This window comes from Pseudophryne corroboree, chromosome 12 (assembly GCF_028390025.1).
Source record: "Pseudophryne corroboree isolate aPseCor3 chromosome 12, aPseCor3.hap2, whole genome shotgun sequence".
Lineage (NCBI taxonomy): Eukaryota > Metazoa > Chordata > Amphibia > Anura > Myobatrachidae > Pseudophryne > Pseudophryne corroboree.
Window position 1 is genome coordinate 47,464,651 of NC_086455.1, and position 20,216 is coordinate 47,484,866.

Consider the following 20,216-nt stretch of genomic DNA (forward strand, 5'->3'; position numbering starts at 1 on the left):
GGTGACTCCAAATCCAGACCTCCATGGGTTAATAAATTTGATTTCCATTGATAATTTTTGTGTGATTTTGTTGTCAGCACATTCAACTATGTAAAGAACAAAGTATATTTCATTCATTCAGATCTAGGATGTGTTATTTTAGTGTTCCCTTTATTTTTTTGAGCAGTGTATATATATATATATATATATATATATATATATATATAGTAAATACTGCTAGTGCAAGCAAGCATGGTAATGTAGCAGAATAATAACAGCAGGAATGCACTGTAGAAAATCCACCATAGCCCTCTGCAGTATATCGTAACATATGTATAATGTATAATTCACATGCACAGTCTGGAGTCTGATCTCTAAAGAAGTAGGTGGGTCCTCAGGCAGGGGGTGGGCCCTCATGTACCCCTGTGGGCCAGTCCAACCCTGCAGGACAGTAGCAGCCTACACACAGTGCCAGCCTATGGAGCTGCTGAGGTATAACCACATACACTGACCTTGGGATCGGCCACTCCTTCTCCTCCTCCAGCCTCTCCTCTGAACTCCAGCTGCCCGGGCCATCAAACTCTCCAGCAGACCAAAGCTGTTTTCCATGCCAGCTCACGCATCACTCCCCCTCCTAGATGTCTCACAATCTGCAGCTCCCAACATACGGGGGGGGCAGGGGGAGGGATCCTTCACTGCTGCCACAGCCTCTGGAGAGGGAGCTGTGCTGTCAGCTCTCCATGGTGGCCGGCTGCTCACAGACTCAGCTGGGCTGGGTGGCTCTGACGCTGCCCACAGGCCCGCAGTGCTTGGCAGGCCTATTTTGCATGCTCCTGCCAAGCTATGCACACATCATGGCTGGACTCATGCATGCACAGCCCAGATTTTCAGACGGGGCTGTGGATTCCAGGCGATTGGGAGGGCTTTGCGGGGCACCGAGGGACGGAGTGGTAAAACGGGGGCCCCCCGCAGAGTGCGTGAGAGTCAGCAAGCATGCCATAGTCCTGTGCAGCATAATGTAACATAAATGTATCATTCAAATGCACAGTCTGGAACCCAATCTCTAGAGGAGAGGTGGGCCCTTAGGCAGTGGGGCCCACCGGGGGTTTCCTCTGTACTCCTGTGGGCCAGTCCAACCATGATTACATAAAATATTGTTATATTATTATCGCCCGCCGGCTGCAATCCCCACTCGGGTGGTGGTCCACGCCACCACCTGAGGGGGAATACCGGGCCCGAAGAATGGTCAGCACAGCGAGCCCGTGAGGGGACACGCTGCGCTCGTGGTCGGTATTCCGATAGTCGGGATATCATACTGAATCCATTGTAAATGTGCATCTGACGAAACGTTGTTAGTGCAAATGCAATTCTAGTTTGTATGCAGGGAAAATACTGTCTGCTTTTGCATGTAGCACATAAATACTGGCCAGCTTTGTTTTAAACACTACGATTTAGAGTTAAGCTACCTGCCACAACTCTTCATCTGCCTGCATCAGTGGCGGATTTTACCTATCCCCCCCAACTAGTAAAATCCGCCACCTCAGCTCATCTCAGTGAGCTAGATGCAGTCCGTGACTGCACTGGCAACACAGTGACTGGTGGTGACTTCCTATTGGAAGTTCTACCTGCCAGTCACCCCCAGGACAGGCAGTCCCATTGAGATTGTGTTTCCTCCCTCTGGGACTGGCAGACCGGGCTGTATGTAACAGAGAGCTAATCACAGTAGGAAGCCACTCCCCGCATTTTGGACAGTCCTAGTCGGCTTCTATGGTCTGAAGCCGATGCAGTCCATAAATGCTGGGGATCTGCACATCCGCAGTACCGTCGCCTCTACTGCTCATGCGCTGGTCCTGGTGCAGGTGCCAGGACCCGGCAGCCGGTAAAGGCCAGGCGTCAGGGACCAGGCAGCAGGGCCAGTGGAAGCCCCCCTCCTCCACCTAGGAAGGAGCCGCTGAGGTCTGCACATTTTAAATTTGACCCTAATCCTGCAGCACTACATGGTTTTGCCAAGGTGCAATATTGCCCCTACAAGCTGGAATTTTAAAGTTACAATAAATTATAAGGACTTATAATTGAGAGTAACTAAATACAACTGAGGCCGTCTAATTTCTTTTAACTTTTCACACTAATGCAGGCCATACATTTGCATCTACAATTCCCTGATGGTGATCCGACTCCCTAATTCATATCATTTTTGGGCTGTAATTGGTAAATTAAGGATTTCCAGCATGTTGGATTTTCCGGATTCCCCAACAGGAGTCGTCAGAAAGGGGAACTGCCCCAATTAAGCGCAGATGTATACACTCCATAACTTACTAGGCGGTTTTACTTCTCTAATCTGTTATAAAGAAATACAAATGAAAAATTTGAAACACCTGATAAACACATAAAACAGATGTGTGCTTCATAAACTTGCAAAACACAGCATAAAATATACAGTAACTTATATTGTAAAATCAGAGCAGTACATTGTGTAACTACTGTATGGCAAAAACTTGTAACTGTACTTAGAAACTGCATAACAATCTTCAATTAATTAGAATTCATTCCATAGATTCATTAATGTTACGTTGATTAGTCCTGTATCACTGTACTGAGTCATGTACATTTTATTTTACAGTAAGAACATTGTAATACTATTCAAGCAAATATAGTCTATCAAAGCAGAATTTAGGCATAAAGTGCTGTATATACTGTAGTACTATACATTTAAATACAGTACTGAATACTTTCGCTCAGGATATATTTTGGGTAGAAGTTTAGAAATGACTTGGGGGATGCACTACACCTTCCTTCACCCCCCGTCCTGTCATAGTGCCTCCTCCCTCCCATCCCTCCTGACTGTAGTCCTGATGTTGGTATAAGTAGCACACGTACAGAGCACATTGTACACATTACAGCGAGACAGGCCAGTGTTCATCAGGTTTTATGTACTCAGTACAGCAAGTAAGAACTACACAGAGTAACACAGGTGAGTGCAAGGACTGAACCTAGCCTGTGTACGTACAGGTACACAAAATAGTCATGCAAGACGTACACGGTACAAGGCACGTGTAAGACAGATACAAGTTTGTGGCTTCATGGGGAACTTTCAGGGCAACAAAAATTGGACATTTTGATTTACGACTGAATAATATTTACTTTGTGGCATTGGATGTTTATGTTTTTAATGGGATTTATTATTATTTTCAAATTACAGTAGGATTATATAGATACATGTTATTACTGTATATATATAAATTTATAACTGAGTTTGACATTATCAGAAATATACTGTAATATTACGGAACATAGAACCTCCCAGCTGTCCTTCATTGGACAAAATGCTCCCTGTCCAAATTTCATTACTGAATTGTCTCCTATATTAGTCTGATTTATACTGTAAGTGATTATAAATGAATGCGGAAATAGGATCCACACTGTGTATGGTGGAACGTGTGTAATTTGCGTTGCTTAATGTGGGGTATAATAAGCTGTGTTTTATGTGAATTTCTATCTTATATTCAGTCTTCTAATACAAGGGCAAGTTCTGAAATGAATATGTTAGTGTAAATATTTAGGCATTTCAGTTGTGGGACAGAATGGGATTTATATTAATACATAGGGGGGAGATTCAAATGTTTGAGAAGTCGGTTGGGTGTCTGTTTTTTCCTGTCTATTAGATAAGAAAAAACAGACTCCCAACTGACTTTTCAAACATTTGAATCTCCCCCATACTGTACCACACTCTGAAAACCTTCTTTATGCATGGACTACATTACAGAACACATACAGCTCCTGTGTGTGTCATTATTATTAGTAATACAAGCACAGGTGTGAAAATGAGAGGTTTGTGTAGAGTGATATTTGATGTGTTGCATTATTTTAGTATATATTTATATTTATTTCTTACCAGTTATTTATATAGCACACACATATTCCGCAGCGCTGTACAGAGAATATTTGCAGATCACCTGTGGCGTTGCAGGACGCATCATTACTAAGAACAAATTGTCTATATACTGTAATAGGGCAGGATTGCCGATGTGGGACTGTAGAGTAATGCAGTGTGTGTTAATAATGTGTTGATCTCTGGGGGTCTACTACATTATGCCGGCGGTCAGGATCCCAGCGCCCAGGATACTGGCGTCGGCATCCCGCTAAGCACGCCACGCTATTTATGCTCCCTCCAGGGGTGTCGTGGACCCCCCCAAGATATGGGATTATTAGGAATATACAGTAATCCAGTATGTATGGAAATATAGTCTACATATAGTGCAAGAATAAGACGCTGGCATTATTAGGAATATACAATAATGTAGTCAATATGATGATGATAATAATAATAATAATAATAATAATAATAATAATAATAATAATAATAATAATGTGTACCTATAGGTCATTGTTAGACTATACAATATTGTAGTTAGATGATAGACAATAGTGTATATACAATAGTGTAGTGCATATGGTAATATTGTGTATATATAAGGCATTATTAGGAATATACAGCAGTGTAGTGTATATAGTAATACTGTGTGTATATATATATATATATATATATATATGTGTGTAAAATTGTTAGGAATATACAGCAATGTGTAAATGGTAATATTGTGTACAGTACATATAAGGCATTATTAGGAATATACAGTAGTGTAGTGTGTCTAGTTGCAAAGCACATCGGAATTTGCTGCACTATATAAGAAATATATAAAAAATATATATAAAGTATAAAATATTAAATATAAATAAATAAATAATATATGGTAATATTGTGTACATATAGGGCATTATTAGGAATATACAGTAATGTAGTGTATATATAGTAATAGTGTGTGTGTGTGTGTGTGTGTGTGTGTGTGTATGTATATATATATATATATATATATATATGTAATTATTAGGAATATACAGCAATGTGTAATTGGTGATATTGTATACATATAAGGCATTATTAGGAATATAGGAATATACAGTAGTGTAGTGTGTCCGGTTGCAAAGCACAACGGAATTTACTGGCTATATAAGAAACTGTTAATAAATAAATAATATATGGTAATATTGTGTACATATAGGGCATTATTAGGAATATACAGTAATGTAGTGTATATGGTGTATTGTGTACATATAAGGCATTATTAGGAATATATAGTAGTGTAGTATATATTGTGTACATAGAGGGCATTATTGGGAATATACAGTAATGTAGTATACTGTATATGGTATATTGAGTACATATAGGGCATTATTAGGAATATATGGTAATGTAGTGTATATGGTATATTGTGTGCATGTAGGCAGCGGTGGCTCCTACCTTTTTCGGGCAGGGAGGGAGAGGAGAGATCTGGCCCCTGGGCAATGGCTCTGGCAGGCGCCAGGACCTGTGCATGAGCACAAGCGGCTGATTGAGTGCACATGCACAAACCCTCGCCTTCTATGGACTGCATCAGCTGCAGCCCAAAGAAGACGGATTAGGCCAACGATCAGACAGGGAGTGGCTTCCAGCAGGAAGCCAGTTCTCTGCTAATTGCAGCACAGTCTGACAGTGCCAGAGGGAGGAAACACCTGCCAATGGGACTGCCTGTACGACAGGTGACTGGCAGGTAGGACTTCCAATAGGAAGTCACTGCCAGTCACAGAGAAGTCACTGCGCCAGTGCAGTCACACAGATTGCAACTGGCTCAGCTGAGCTCACTGAAGTGGTTGATTTTACTGGATTGGGACTGCAGTCGTGCAGCACATAGGTAAAATCTGCTACTGCATATAGGGCATTATTAGGAATATACAGTAATGTAGTATATACTGTAATATTGTGTACATATAGGGAATTATTAGGAATATACAGTAATATAGTATATATGTCATTACAGCAGGGGACTAAATCCGACAGCACTGGCTCAGGGCTCCATCTGTACTGTACATTTGTTACCTTATACTGCACAGAAATATGGTATATTCTCAGCAGTGCATTGCTGTTAGCAATCTGGTACATTATCATGATGCACTAGCAGCATTTACTATATACAGTATAGTGATTAGCCAGGCCATTATTAGGAATATATGTTAATGTAATGTATATGGTATATTGTGTACATAACATACAGGGTCTTATTAGGAATATATGATCATGTAGTATACATGGTGTATTCTGTACATATAGGATGTTATTGGGAATATATATGGCAATGAAATGTATATGTAGTGTAATGTAGTGTATATGGTATATTGTGTACATATAGGGCATTATTTGGAATATATGGTAATGTAGTATATATGGTATATTGGAGGTAATTCTGAGTTGATCGCAGCAGGAATTTTGTTAGCAGTTGGGCAAAACCATGGGGGTAATTCTGAGTTGATCGCAGCGCAAATATGTTAGCAAATGGGCAAAACCATGTTCACTGCAGGTGGGGCAGATATAACATTTGCAGAGAGAGTTAGATTTGGGTGGGGTGTGTTCAAACTGAAATCTAACTTGCAGTGTAAAAATCAAGCAGCCAGTATTTACCCTGTACAGAAACAAAATAACCCACCCAAACCTAACTCTTTCTGCACATGTTATATCTGCCACACCTGCAGTGCACATGGTTTTGCCCAATTGCTAACAAACTTGCTGCTGCGATCAACTTGGAATTACCCCCCATGTGCACTGCAGGAAGGGCAGATATAACATGTGCAGAGAGCGTTAGATTTGGGTGTGGTGTGTTCAGTCTGCAATCTAAATTGCAGTGTAAAAATAAAGCAGCCAGTATTTACCCTGCACAGAAACAAAATAACCCACCCAAATCTAACTCTCTCTGCACATGTTATATCTGCCTCCCCTGCAGTGCACATGGGCCCTCATTCCGAGTCGTTCGCTCGGTAATTTTCATCGCATCGCAGTGAAATTCCGCTTAGTACGCATGCGCAATAATCGCACTGCGACTGCGCCAAGTAATTTTACAATGAAGATAGTATTTTTACTCACGGCTTTTTCTTCGCTCCGCCGATCGTAGTGTGATTGACAGGAAATGGGTGTTACTGGGCGGAAACACGGCGTTTTAGGGGCGTGTGGATAAAAACGCTACCGTTTCCGGAAAAAACGCAGGAGTGGCCGGAGAAACGGGGGAGTGTCTGGGCGAACGCTGGGTGTGTTTATGACGTCAAACCAGGAACGACAAGCACTGAACTGATCGCAGATACCGAGTAAGTCTGAAGCTACTCTGAAACTGCTAAGTAGTTTGTAATCGCAATATTGCGAATACATCGGTCGCAATTTTAAGAAGCTAAGATACACTCCCAGTAGGCGTAGGCTTAGCGTGAGCAACTCTGCTAAATTCGCCTTGCGAGCGATCAACTCGGAATGAGGGCCATGGTTTTGCCCAACTGCTAACAAAATTCCTGCTGCGATCAACTCAGAATTACCCCCATTGTGTGGAACCATGGCAACTGGAGCAAGCTCATGTCACGCCTCCCCCCCTCCCCTTCCTATCTACATAAACACACACACATTGTCCCTGACAGGAAAAAAAATCATTGAACCCCCACTGGAAAACCCCACATTGGCGCGCACACACACACACACACACACACACACACACACACACGCACACGCACACGCAAACGCACACGCACACGCACACACACACACACACGCACGCACGCTCCCACAGGGGGAAAAAACCACACGCATTGGCCCACAAGAAAATAAGATACCTAGATTCAATAATTGCTCCCACAGGGGAAAAAAATAACAGATTGTTTTCTGGCTGTGAGGGCAATGAATCAAACAAACAAACATTTCCCCAGCCCCCTGCTGGGCTGTCACAGATAGCTGGAGACTAGCCTCCAGTTGCTCCAGAAAGTCCAGACCAATGTGTGCCTTCCTTCAGAAAGTCTATACCAGGCTAGTGGGTTTAAACTTGGTCTGACACCCTTCATTATCCAGGCCCCCAGCACCTCATCACTGTCCTCAGCCGTCATCACCTCAACATCTCATCACCTTCCTCAGCCCTTCAACACTGTCCTCAGCCCCTCAAAACTGTCCTCAGTCCCTCATTACCTTCCTCTGCCACAGCCCCATCACCTTCCTCAGCCACAGCCCCCTTCTCTTTCCTCAGCCAGAGCCCCATCACCTTCCCCAGCCACAGACTCATCGCCATACTCAACCCCCTGCCCCTCACCTTCTTCAGCTACAACCTCATTACCATCCTCAGCCACAGCATCCATCACCTTCCTTATCCACAGCCACCATCATCATTCACAGCCACATCACCTTCCCCAGTCACAGCCCCATTACCTCCTCAGCACAGCATCCATCACCTTCCTCAGCCACAGCTCCATCACCTTCCTCAGCCACAGCCCTTATCACCATCCTCAGCCACAGCCCTTATCACCATCCTCAGCCACAGCCCTTATCACCATCCTCAGCCACAGCCACATCAAATTCCTCAGCCACAGCTCCCATCACCTTCCACAGCCACAGCCCATCACCATACCCCAGGCCCATCACCATCCTCAGCCACAGCTCGCATCCCCTTCCTCAGCCATAGCCCCATCACCTTCCTCCGCCACAGCCCCATCACCATCATCAGCCACAGCCACATCAACATCCTCAGCCACATCACCTTTCTCAGCCACATCACCACTCTCAGCCCCAGCCCCATCACCATCCTTAGCAACAGCTCCCATTACCTTCCTCAGCCACAGCCCCATCACCATCCTCAGCCCCCAACCCCATCACCATGCTCAGCACCATCACCATCAGCCACAGCTCCCATCACCTTCCTCAGCCACAGCCACATCACCATTCTCAGACCCCAGCCCCATCACCATCCTCAGCCACATCACCTTCAACAGACACAGTCCCCATCACCTTCTTCAGCCTGACCACCAATCACCTTCTTCAGCCACAGCCCCATCACCATCCTCAGCCCCCAGCTCCATCCTCAGCACCCAACCCCATTATCTTCAGCCACAGCCCTATCAACTTCCTCAGCCCCCAGCCCCATTACTTTCCTCACCTCCATCACCTTTCACCACAGCCTGCCTCAGTGCGGATGGGGACATTTGTGCGGCGACGTGACCTATGACATCACGCTACTGCGTCACCATTTGTAGGTGCATGCTCAGCCTGACCTGTGTATGGGAAGAGCTCAGTGCAGGTTGGGTCAGGCACGGCGCCCTCTGAAATTTTCGTGCCTGGAGCTCACGCTCTCCCAGGACCACCCTCCTTACACCCCTGATTAGGAATACACAGTAATGTAGTGTACATGGTATATTGTGTACATATAGTCAGTGGCGGAACTAGCGAGCGGTGGGCCCATGTGCGACAAAATGGCTTGGGCCCCCCATCCCATCCAAGTCCACCCCCTCACCCCTGTAGAGGATCTGGTGAGGGGGACCTGCTCAGGGCCAGAGAAATGGATACCTAGCAACAGTGCCGTAACTAGACATTTTAGCACTGTGTTTGCTAGAAACGGCATCGGAGCCCCACCCCTGCATGCAAAACACATAGTGGCGTGGCTTCGTGGGGAAGGGGTGTGGCCACAAAATAATACCAATTCATAAAACGGTGCACAGTAGTCTCCATTATTCAAATTACGCCGCACAGTAGCACCACTACACCAGGTAGAGACCCTTTTACACCTTACGGCGGACAGATTCCTCTTTTTACACATTACAGCAGACAGCGTCCCCTTTTTACACATTACGGCAGACAGCATCCCCCTTTTTTACACATAACGGCAGACAGCGTTCCCTTTTTACACATAGCAGCAGACAGCGTGCCCTTTTTACACATAACGGCAGACAGCGTGCACTTTTTACACATAACGGCAGACAGCGTACCCTTGTTACAGATAGCGGCAGGCAGACAGCATACACTTTTTACAAATAACGGCAGACAGCGTGCCCTTGTTAAACATAGCGGCAGACAGCGTACCCTTTTCACACATAACGGCAGACAGCGTGCCCTTGTTACACATAGCGGCAGACAGGGTACACTTTTTTCACATAACGGCAGACAGCGTGCCCTTTATACACATAATGGCAGACAGCGTCCCCTTTTTACACATTACGGCAGACAGCGTGCCCTTGTTACACATTACGGCAGACAGCGTGCCCTTGTTACACATTACGGCAGACAGCGTGCCCTTGTTACACATTACGGCAGACAGCGTGCCCTTGTTACACATTACGGCAGACAGCGTGCCCTTGTTACACATTACTGCAGACAGCATCCCCCTTTTTACACATTACGGCAGGCAGATTCCCCCTTTTTACACATTGCGGCAGGCAGATTCCCCTTTTTTTACACATTGCGGCAGGCAGATTCCCCGTTTTTACACATTGCGGCAGGCAGATTCCCCGTTTTTACACATTGCGGCAAGCAGATTCCCCCTTTTTACACACTACGGCAGGCAGATTCCCCCTTTTTACACATTGCGGCAGGCAGATTCCCCCTTTTTACACACTGCGGCAGGCAGATTCCCCCTTTTTACACATTGCGGCAGGCAGATTCCCCCTTTTTACACATTGCGGCAAGCAAATTCCCCCTTTTTACACATTGTGGCAGACAGTCCCCCTTTTTTGAAAGAAAGAAAGAAAGAAAGAAAGAAAGAAAGAAAGAAAGAAAGAAAGAAAGAAAGAAAGAAAGAAAGAAAGAAAGAAGAATTATACTTACCCTCTCCGCTGGCTCAGGCTCCTCGGTGCAGCGTCAGACGATTCCCGGGCAGGAGAGAAGGAGGAGGAGGGAGGTGGAGGAGGGAGCCGCAGCAGCGCTGTGTTATTGGTGGAGGCGCTACTGCTGCTGCCCCTCTGCTTCACTATAGGCTGTTCTCGGAAGACAGCCTATAGTGAAGCAGAGGGGCAGCAGCAGCAGCGCCTCAACCAGTAGTAAAGCGCTGCTGCGGCTCCCTCCTCCACCTCCCTCCTCCTCCTTCCCCCGTACCGCTGCTCCTCTCCTCTCTCCGGGCGGCTGTGCGCTGCGGGCAGCGGTTGCCCGCAGCGCACAGCGGCATGTAATGAGTCAGTTTGACTCATTACATGCTTTGGGCCCCTGGACAGAGGCGGGCCCCAGTGCAACGCACTGGTTGCACTGGCGGTAGTTCCGCCTCTGCATATAGTGCATTATTAGGAATACACAGTAATGTGGTGTACATTGTATATTGTGTAAATATATAGGGCATTATTAGGAATAGACAGTAATGTACTGTACATGGTATATTGTGTAAATATAGGGCATTATTTAGGAATACAGAGTAATGTAGTGTACATGGTATATTGTGTAAATATAGTGCATTATTAGGAATACACAGTAATGTAGTGTACATGGTATATTGTGTACATACACTGCATTATTAGGAATAGACAGTAATGTACTGTACATGGTATATTGTGTAAATATAGGGCATTATTTAGGAATACAGAGTAATGTAGTGTACATGGTATATTGTGTAAATATAGGGCATTATTAGGAATATACAGTAATGTAGTGTACATGGTATATTGTGTAAATATAGGGCACTATTAGGAATATACAGTAATGTAGTGTACATGGTGTATTGTGTACATATAGGGCATTATTAGGAATACACAGTAATGTAGTGTACATGGTATATTGTGTAAATATAGGGCATTATTAGGAATATACAGTAATGTAGTGTACATGGTATATTGTGTAAATATAGGGCATTATTAGGAATATACAGTAATGTAGTGTACATGGTGTATTGTGTACATATAGGGCATTATTAGGAATATACAGTAATGTAGTGTACATGGTATATTGTGTAAATATAGGGCATTATTTAGGAATACACAGTAATGTAGTGTACATGGTATATTGTGTAAATATAGGGCATTATTTAGGAATACACAGTAATGTAGTGTACATGGTATATTGTGTAAATATAGGGCATTATTAGGAATATACAGTAATGTAGTGTACATGGTATATTGTGTAAATATAGGGCACTATTAGGAATATACAGTAATGTAGTGTACATGGTGTATTGTGTACATATAGGGCATTATTAGGAATACACAGTAATGTAGTGTACATGGTATATTGTGTAAATATAGGGCATTATTAGGAATATACAGTAATGTAGTGTACATGGTATATTGTGTAAATATAGGGCATTATTAGGAATATACAGTAATGTAGTGTACATGGGCCCTCATTCCGAGTTGATCGGTCGCAAGGCGAATTTAGCAGAGTTACACACGCTAAGCCTACGCCTACTGGGAGTGTATCTTAGCTTCTTAAAATTGCGACCGATGTATTCGCAATATTGCGATTACAAACTACTTTGCAGTTTCTGAGTAACTTCAACCTTACTCTGCCCGTGCGATCAGTTCAGTGTTTGTCGTTCCTGGTTTGACGTCACAAACACACCCAGCGTTCGCTCAGACACTCCCCCGTTTCTCCAGCCACTCCTGCGTTTTTTACGGAAACGGTAGCGTTTTCATCCACACGCCCATAAAACGCCGTGTTTCCGCCCAGTAACACCCATTTCCTGTCAATCACATTACGATCGGCGGAGCGATGAAAAAGCCGTGAGTAAAAATACTATCTTCATTGTTAAATTACTTGGCGCAGTCGCAGTGCGAATATTGCGCATGCGTACTAAGCGGATTTTCATTGCGATGCGATGAAAAATACCGAGCGAACGACTCGGAATGAGGGCCATGGTGTATTGTGTACATATAGGGCATTATTAGGAATATACAGTAATGTAGTGTACATGGTATATTGTGTAAATATAGGGCATTATTTAGGAATACACAGTAATGTAGTGTACATGGTATATTGTGTAAATATAGGGCATTATTTAGGAATACACAGTAATGTAGTGTACATGGTATATTGTGTAAATATAGGGCATTATTAGGAATATACAGTAATGTAGTGTACATGGTATACTGTGTAAATATAGGGCATTATTAGGAATATACAGTAATGTAGTGTACATGGTGTATTGTGTACATATAGGGCATTATAGTAATATACAGTAATGTAGTGATCATGGTATATTGTGTAAATATAGGACATTATTAGGAATATACAGTAATGTAGTGTACATGGTATATTGTGTAAATATAGGGCATTATTAGGAATATACAGTAATGTAGTGTACATGGTATATTGTGTAAATATAGGGCATTATTAGGAATATACAGTAATGTAGTGTACATGGTATATTGTGTAAATATAGGGCATTATTAGGAATATACAGTATTGTAGTGTACATGGTATACTGTGTAAATATAGGGCATTATTAGGAATACACAGTAATGTAGTGTACATGGTATATTGTGTAAATATAGGGCATTATTAGGAATATACAGTAATGTAGTGTACATGGTGTATTGTGTACATATAGGGCATTATTAGGAATACACAGTAATGTAGTGTACATGGTATATTGTGTAAATATAGGGCATTATTAGGAATACACAGTAATGTAGTGTACATGGTATATTGGGTAAATAATATATAGGGCATTATTAGGAATATACAGTAATGTAGTGTACATGGTGTATTGTGTACATATAGGGCATTATTAGGAATATACAGTAATGTAGTGTACATGGTGTATTGTGTACATATAGGGCATTATTAGGAATACACAGTAATGTAGTGTACATGGTATACTGTGTAAATAATATAGGGCATTATTAAGAATATACAGTAATGTAGTGTACATGGTGTATTGTGTACATATAGGGCATTATTAGTAATATACAGTAATGTAGTGTACATGGTGTATTGTGTAAATATAGGGCATTATTAGGAATATACAGTAATGTAGTGTACATGGTATACTGTGTAAATATAGGGCATTATTAGGAATACACAGTAATGTAGTGTACATGGTGTATTGTGTAAATATAGGGCATTATTAGGAATACACAGTAATGTAGTGTACATGGTGTATTGTGTAAATATAGGGCATTATTAGGAATACACAGTAATGTAGTGTACATTGTGTACATATAGGGCATTATTAGGAATACACAGTAATGTAGTGTACATGGTATATTGGGTAAATATAGGGCATTATTAGGAATAGACAGGAATGAAGTGTACATGGTATATTGGGTAAATATAGGGCATTATTAGGAATATACAGTAATGTAGTGTACATGGTATATTGTGTAAATATAGGGCATTATTTAGGAATACACAGTAATGTAGTGTACATGGTATATTGTGTAAATATAGGGCATTATTTAGGAATACACAGTAATGTAGTGTACATGGTATATTGTGTAAATATAGGGCATTATTAGGAATATACAGTAATGTAGTGTACATGGTATACTGTGTAAATATAGGGCATTATTAGGAATATACAGTAATGTAGTGTACATGGTGTATTGTGTACATATAGGGCATTATTAGTAATATACAGTAATGTAGTGATCATGGTATATTGTGTAAATATAGGGCATTATTAGGAATATACAGTAATGTAGTGTACATGGTATATTGTGTAAATATAGGGCATTATTAGGAATATACAGTAATGTAGTGTACATGGTATATTGTGTAAATATAGGGCATTATTAGGAATATACAGTAATGTAGTGTACATGGTATATTGTGTAAATATAGGGCATTATTAGGAATATACAGTATTGTAGTGTACATGGTATACTGTGTAAATATAGGGCATTATTAGGAATACACAGTAATGTAGTGTACATGGTATATTGTGTAAATATAGGGCACTATTAGGAATATACAGTAATGTAGTGTACATGGTGTATTGTGTACATATAGGGCATTATTAGGAATACACAGTAATGTAGTGTACATGGTATATTGTGTAAATATAGGGCATTATTAGGAATACACAGTAATGTAGTGTACATGGTATATTGTGTAAATAATATATAGGGCATTATTAGGAATATACAGTAATGTAGTGTACATGGTATACTGTGTAAATATAGGGCATTATTAGGAATACACAGTAATGTAGTGTACATGGTATATTGTGTAAATATAGGGCATTATTTAGGAATACACAGTAATGTAGTGTACATGGTATATTGTGTAAATATAGGGCATTATTTAGGAATACACAGTAATGTAGTGTACATGGTATATTGTGTAAATATAGGGCATTATTAGGAATATACAGTAATGTAGTGTACATGGTATACTGTGTAAATATAGGGCATTATTAGGAATATACAGTAATGTAGTGTACATGGTGTATTGTGTACATATAGGGCATTATTAGTAATATACAGTAATGTAGTGATCATGGTATATTGTGTAAATATAGGGCATTATTAGGAATATACAGTAATGTAGTGTACATGGTATATTGTGTAAATATAGGGCATTATTAGGAATATACAGTAATGTAGTGTACATGGTATATTGTGTAAATATAGGGCATTATTAGGAATATACAGTAATGTAGTGTACATGGTATATTGTGTAAATATAGGGCATTATTAGGAATATACAGTATTGTAGTGTACATGGTATACTGTGTAAATATAGGGCATTATTAGGAATACACAGTAATGTAGTGTACATGGTATATTGTGTAAATATAGGGCATTATTAGGAATACACAGTAATGTAGTGTACATGGTATATTGTGTAAATATAGGGCATTATTAGGAATATACAGTAATGTAGTGTACATGGTGTATTGTGTACATATAGGGCATTATTAGGAATACACAGTAATGTAGTGTACATGGTATATTGTGTAAATATAGGGCATTATTAGGAATATACAGTAATGTAGTGTACATGGTATATTGTGTAAATAATATATAGGGCATTATTAGGAATATACAGTAATGTAGTGTACATGGTATATTGGGTAAATATAGGGCATTAGGAATATACAGGAATGAAGTGTACATGGTGTATTGGGTAAATATAGGGCATTATTAGGAATATACAGGAATGAAGTGTGTGTTGTAATGATTTGTACATATAGGATATTATGAGGAATATACAGTAATGTAGTGTACATGGTATATTGTGTAAATATAGGGCATTATTAGGAATACACAGTAATGTAGTGTACATGGTATATTGTGTAAATATAGGGCATTATTAGGAATATACAGTAATGTAGTGTACATGGTGTATTGTGTACATATAGGGCATTATTAGGAATACACAGTAATGTAGTGTACATGGTATATTGTGTAAATATAGGGCATTATTAGGAATATACAGTAATGTAGTGTACATGGTATATTGTGTAAATAATATATAGGGCATTATTAGGAATATACAGTAATGTAGTGTACATGGTATATTGGGTAAATATAGGGCATTAGGAATATACAGGAATGAAGTGTACATGGTGTATTGGGTAAATATAGGGCATTATTAGGAATATACAGGAATGAAGTGTGTGTTGTAATGATTTGTACATATAGGATATTATGAGGAATATACAGTAACGTAGTATGGGCCTAATGCAGAGGTGAGCGCTGCCACAACAGCGATCGCACTCTGAAGCCCATCACGTGGGCGCACTGCACATGCGAACCCAGTGAGATGCAAAAACATCTCACTGGTGCGATCGCCTCTGCCTGATTGACAGACAGAGGTAATCATGGGGCATTAGAAGAACGCTGTTGGGGGGGGGCGTTCGGGACACAGACATGTCCGGACCATTGCAGGGGCAGGCTACGGCAGCTGCGTGACATCACACGCAGCCGCTGCAACCAAAAACATGGCTGGTACCCTGGTGTGAGTGCATCGCAGCTGTGTGATGCTTTTGCACTTGTCCGGGGGGGATACAGGTCCCCCCGCATGTCAGGGAATCTTATTGTAGATGTGCTATTTTTAGCACATCTACGATCAGGTCTGAATGACCCCATATATATGATAATATTTTGTACATATAAGGTATTATTAGAAATATACAGTAATGTGATGTATATGTTAATATTGTGTACATGTAGGGTATTATTAGGAATATACAGTAATGTAGTGCATATGGCAAGTTTGTGTACATTTTGGGATCTACTATGAAACTAACGAAGCTTAAGCTTCAGGGACCCTAATCCTGGAGGGGCCCATTTTCACCTCTTGATTTTATGTACTGTATGGTTATAGCTCCTTGGATGTGCATCGCTTAGCACTGCATGAGCTGCTGGGAGTTGTAGTCTAGCTCTTTAACCACTTGCCTGGCATGGTCGCATCAGATGCGACCATCCCTGCAAGTGCTCTATCTGACCTGGTCGCACAGGATGCGACCAGTCAGATAGAGAGTGTTAGCAGCGGCGGGGAAGGGAAACTTCCCTCCGCTGTTGCTGTCAGAGGGACCGGAAAGGTCCCTCTGCCTCCCTGCGTCTCCCCTACTGATTGCTGTGCTGACGATCACTCCTGACTGGTCAGCACGGCAGGATCCACCCCCACCCCTTCCCCTCCAGCAGCTGCAGACAATGGCAGCCGCTGGGGAGTATAAATTAACCCTCCCAAGTCACCCCCAGACCCCCCCTGTATACCCGGAGGCTGTCCCGGCTTTCAAAATGAAAGCCGCTATGGTCGCGATCTTCCGATGGTCACGACGTTCCCGATCGATGTTTCTATGTTTAAAATAAATATATATATATATATATATATATATATATATATATATATATAATTATTCTTTTTTCTTATTTTTAACTAAAATCATTTGGGATAGGGTTAAATTCATGTTCTTCACCTAATTCACTCATTAAAAAAAAAAAGACAATTTCGGAGCGGTTTTTGGCGAAATAAATCGTCAGTTAAGTGGTTAAATGGCGTGAAACATGTATCCGTTTTACACTACAATTCCTGCACGCAGCTCAGTAAACACACACCAAACACATGGGCAGCCCTGGCAACTGGCATTACACAGCCCTGGCAACTGGCATTACACAGCCCTGGCAACGGGCATTACACAGCCCTGGCAATGATCATGACACCCGTCCCAGAGCATGAAACCCCTGACAACCAGCATAGATCACAGGGCATGAAAACCCCAGTAGGCAGCATGGATCCCAGAGCATGAAACCCCTGGCAACCAGCATGACATCCAGCGCGTGAAACCCTTGGCAATGAGCAGGTAATTTAAAAGTTAAAAACTGGAGTGTAAGGTAGTCTTTTCAGTTGAGGCCACGCCCCCTTGTTGGGAACACGCGCGCATTTTAATTTTTCCTATCTGGGGGGGGGGGGGGTACTTTTTTTTTATGTATCAATGGGGGTGGGGGTGGGGTGGCACATTTTTAAATCTTGCACTGGGATCCAAATTGGCTAGAAACAGCCCTGGTGTGCTGTCAGGTGTTTATTGAAGAGAAGTTGGGAAAGAGAGTGCTGTGAGGTGATTAATGAAAGGGGGGAGGGGTGCTGTTAGGTAGTTATTGAAGGGGGGAGATTAAAGGGATGGGTGGGAGGGGGGTTACCTGCCCACAGACTCTCGCCTTGTCACCCACCTGGTGGCTTTCTCACCCCGTCACCCACATCTGCTCACTGTATGGCCCATTTTCAAGACTTCACCCCACCACACCATTTTCCACTATTTGGGCATCAAGGACCTTGCAGGGGCAGACCTTGTTGGATGTTGCATTAGTGTTGCTGGTTGCGTAAGGGCCACCATAACAGTTCAAGATTCAGGGCCCCAAAAATATAGGTCTGCCATTGAGTAGTTCCATGTGTATGTTTCATATAACACAATATTAGGGCTGTGTCATTATTGGGAATATACAGCAAAGTAGAGGGTGCGGTATGGCAATGCCACACGCATGGTGAACAATAGGTGTTTGGCATTATTAAGACATAATTACTTACGTTATATTCTTCCTCTCTGGGAGAAGCCCAGAGAGGAGATGAAGAGGAGCAGCAATGGGGGCGGGGCTGGGCTGGTTGTGTCATTGGGCCCCGCCCCTCATGGGAAATGTGCTGCTATTTTCACATATTTGCATAAGGGCGGTGCAAAAATGACGCGTTTTCATACAAATACATCACCAGGATCTGCCCCCTCTTTGGGACCCCCTGTTTCTCGTTATTCATCTTCCCATTCTGCCCACTTCACTAGGAAGTGGGCAGGATGTGGGAGGTGTGCCCACTCTTCCGGGGCTGTGGGGGACTGCCCTAAAAATCGCGTGTCTCCCGCAGAATCCAGGAGAGTAGGCAAGTATGTATTAGTAATATAAAATGCCCAGCCACCAATGAACCAGTAAAAAATCTGTTGTTCTGTTCTGTTTGTACGTTAAATACAGGAGTCTCAGATACACACATTTAGAAATATATGATAAACCACACATCCCCCCTGCGTTTGCCTATGCCTGTATTATTAGGAATGCACTGGGATGCAATGGCTGTAGTATTACTGGGCCCACAATGGGTGTAATATGATGTGTAATATAATTAGTTATAGACAGTATAACACTGTTTATGTTTATATTGTCTATATAAATGTTAATATTGGGATTGTGGTATTATTAGAACAAGGCACATGTTGTGTACTAGTTAATGTATGTTACTAAAAAATAACGTAGTGTGTATCCTGCAATGTGTGGAATTTTACTACATGTGTGACCTACTGTAAGAAGTTATTTTATAAGCAACACGATAATTGTGCAACACTAATTGTGCTCACTGTACGTGCAACACTATAATTGTGCTCACTGTATATGCAACACTATAATTGTGCTCACTGTGTATCTGTGTAGTTATATGTGTATAGAAGCAATGCTGAAATGCAATATTGATAGGACAGGTCGTATTCTTTACATGCAGCAGGGCGTTATACAAAGGTTCTGCACATAAACCCTAAATTGTATTTTGATACAGTTTTTGGCAACATGTTTTTAACATCAATAAATTATCAACATTATCTGTGGGAGAGTAACACGGTGATAAAAGTAATAGGGGTATATTTACTAAGCAATGGATTTTCAAATCCTCAATTTTTGCAGATTTGGGGGGGTGGGGGGGGGGGGGGTTATCCTATTAGCCGTGGTAAATTGATGCACAAAATAAAACAGGCTTTTATCGCGATAATAGCCCAAAGGACAATTCGAGCTATACAAGTATAAGCCTATTTGTTTAGTGTAGCAAATTACCCCTATTCACGCAAAAACACATAGGGCGGTATTCAATTATTTTCACCCCCTTCCATACCCGTTCTGTTTCTGCTGACGGGCATGGTATAATCATTTCAGCTCGTTACCCCCAAAGTAGCGAGGGCTCCCAACCCCTTACACAGCTAAACCTGATTACTATCAGGTATGTGCGATAACGGGGA

The 20,216-nt window shown here is 41.9% G+C and overlaps 1 protein-coding gene across 1 annotated transcript in view; it reads left to right on the plus strand.

The window, feature by feature from the left end:
- Nucleotides 1-2,842: 2,842 nt before the first annotated feature.
- The window catches only part of COCH (cochlin), a 59,073-nt gene continuing 41,699 nt past the window's right edge, over nucleotides 2,843-20,216 (plus strand). Inside the window, exon 1 of the mRNA XM_063947448.1 lies at nucleotides 2,843-2,950. The gene's annotated coding sequence lies outside the window, so the exon portion shown is untranslated. The remainder of the gene's footprint in view (nucleotides 2,951-20,216) is intronic.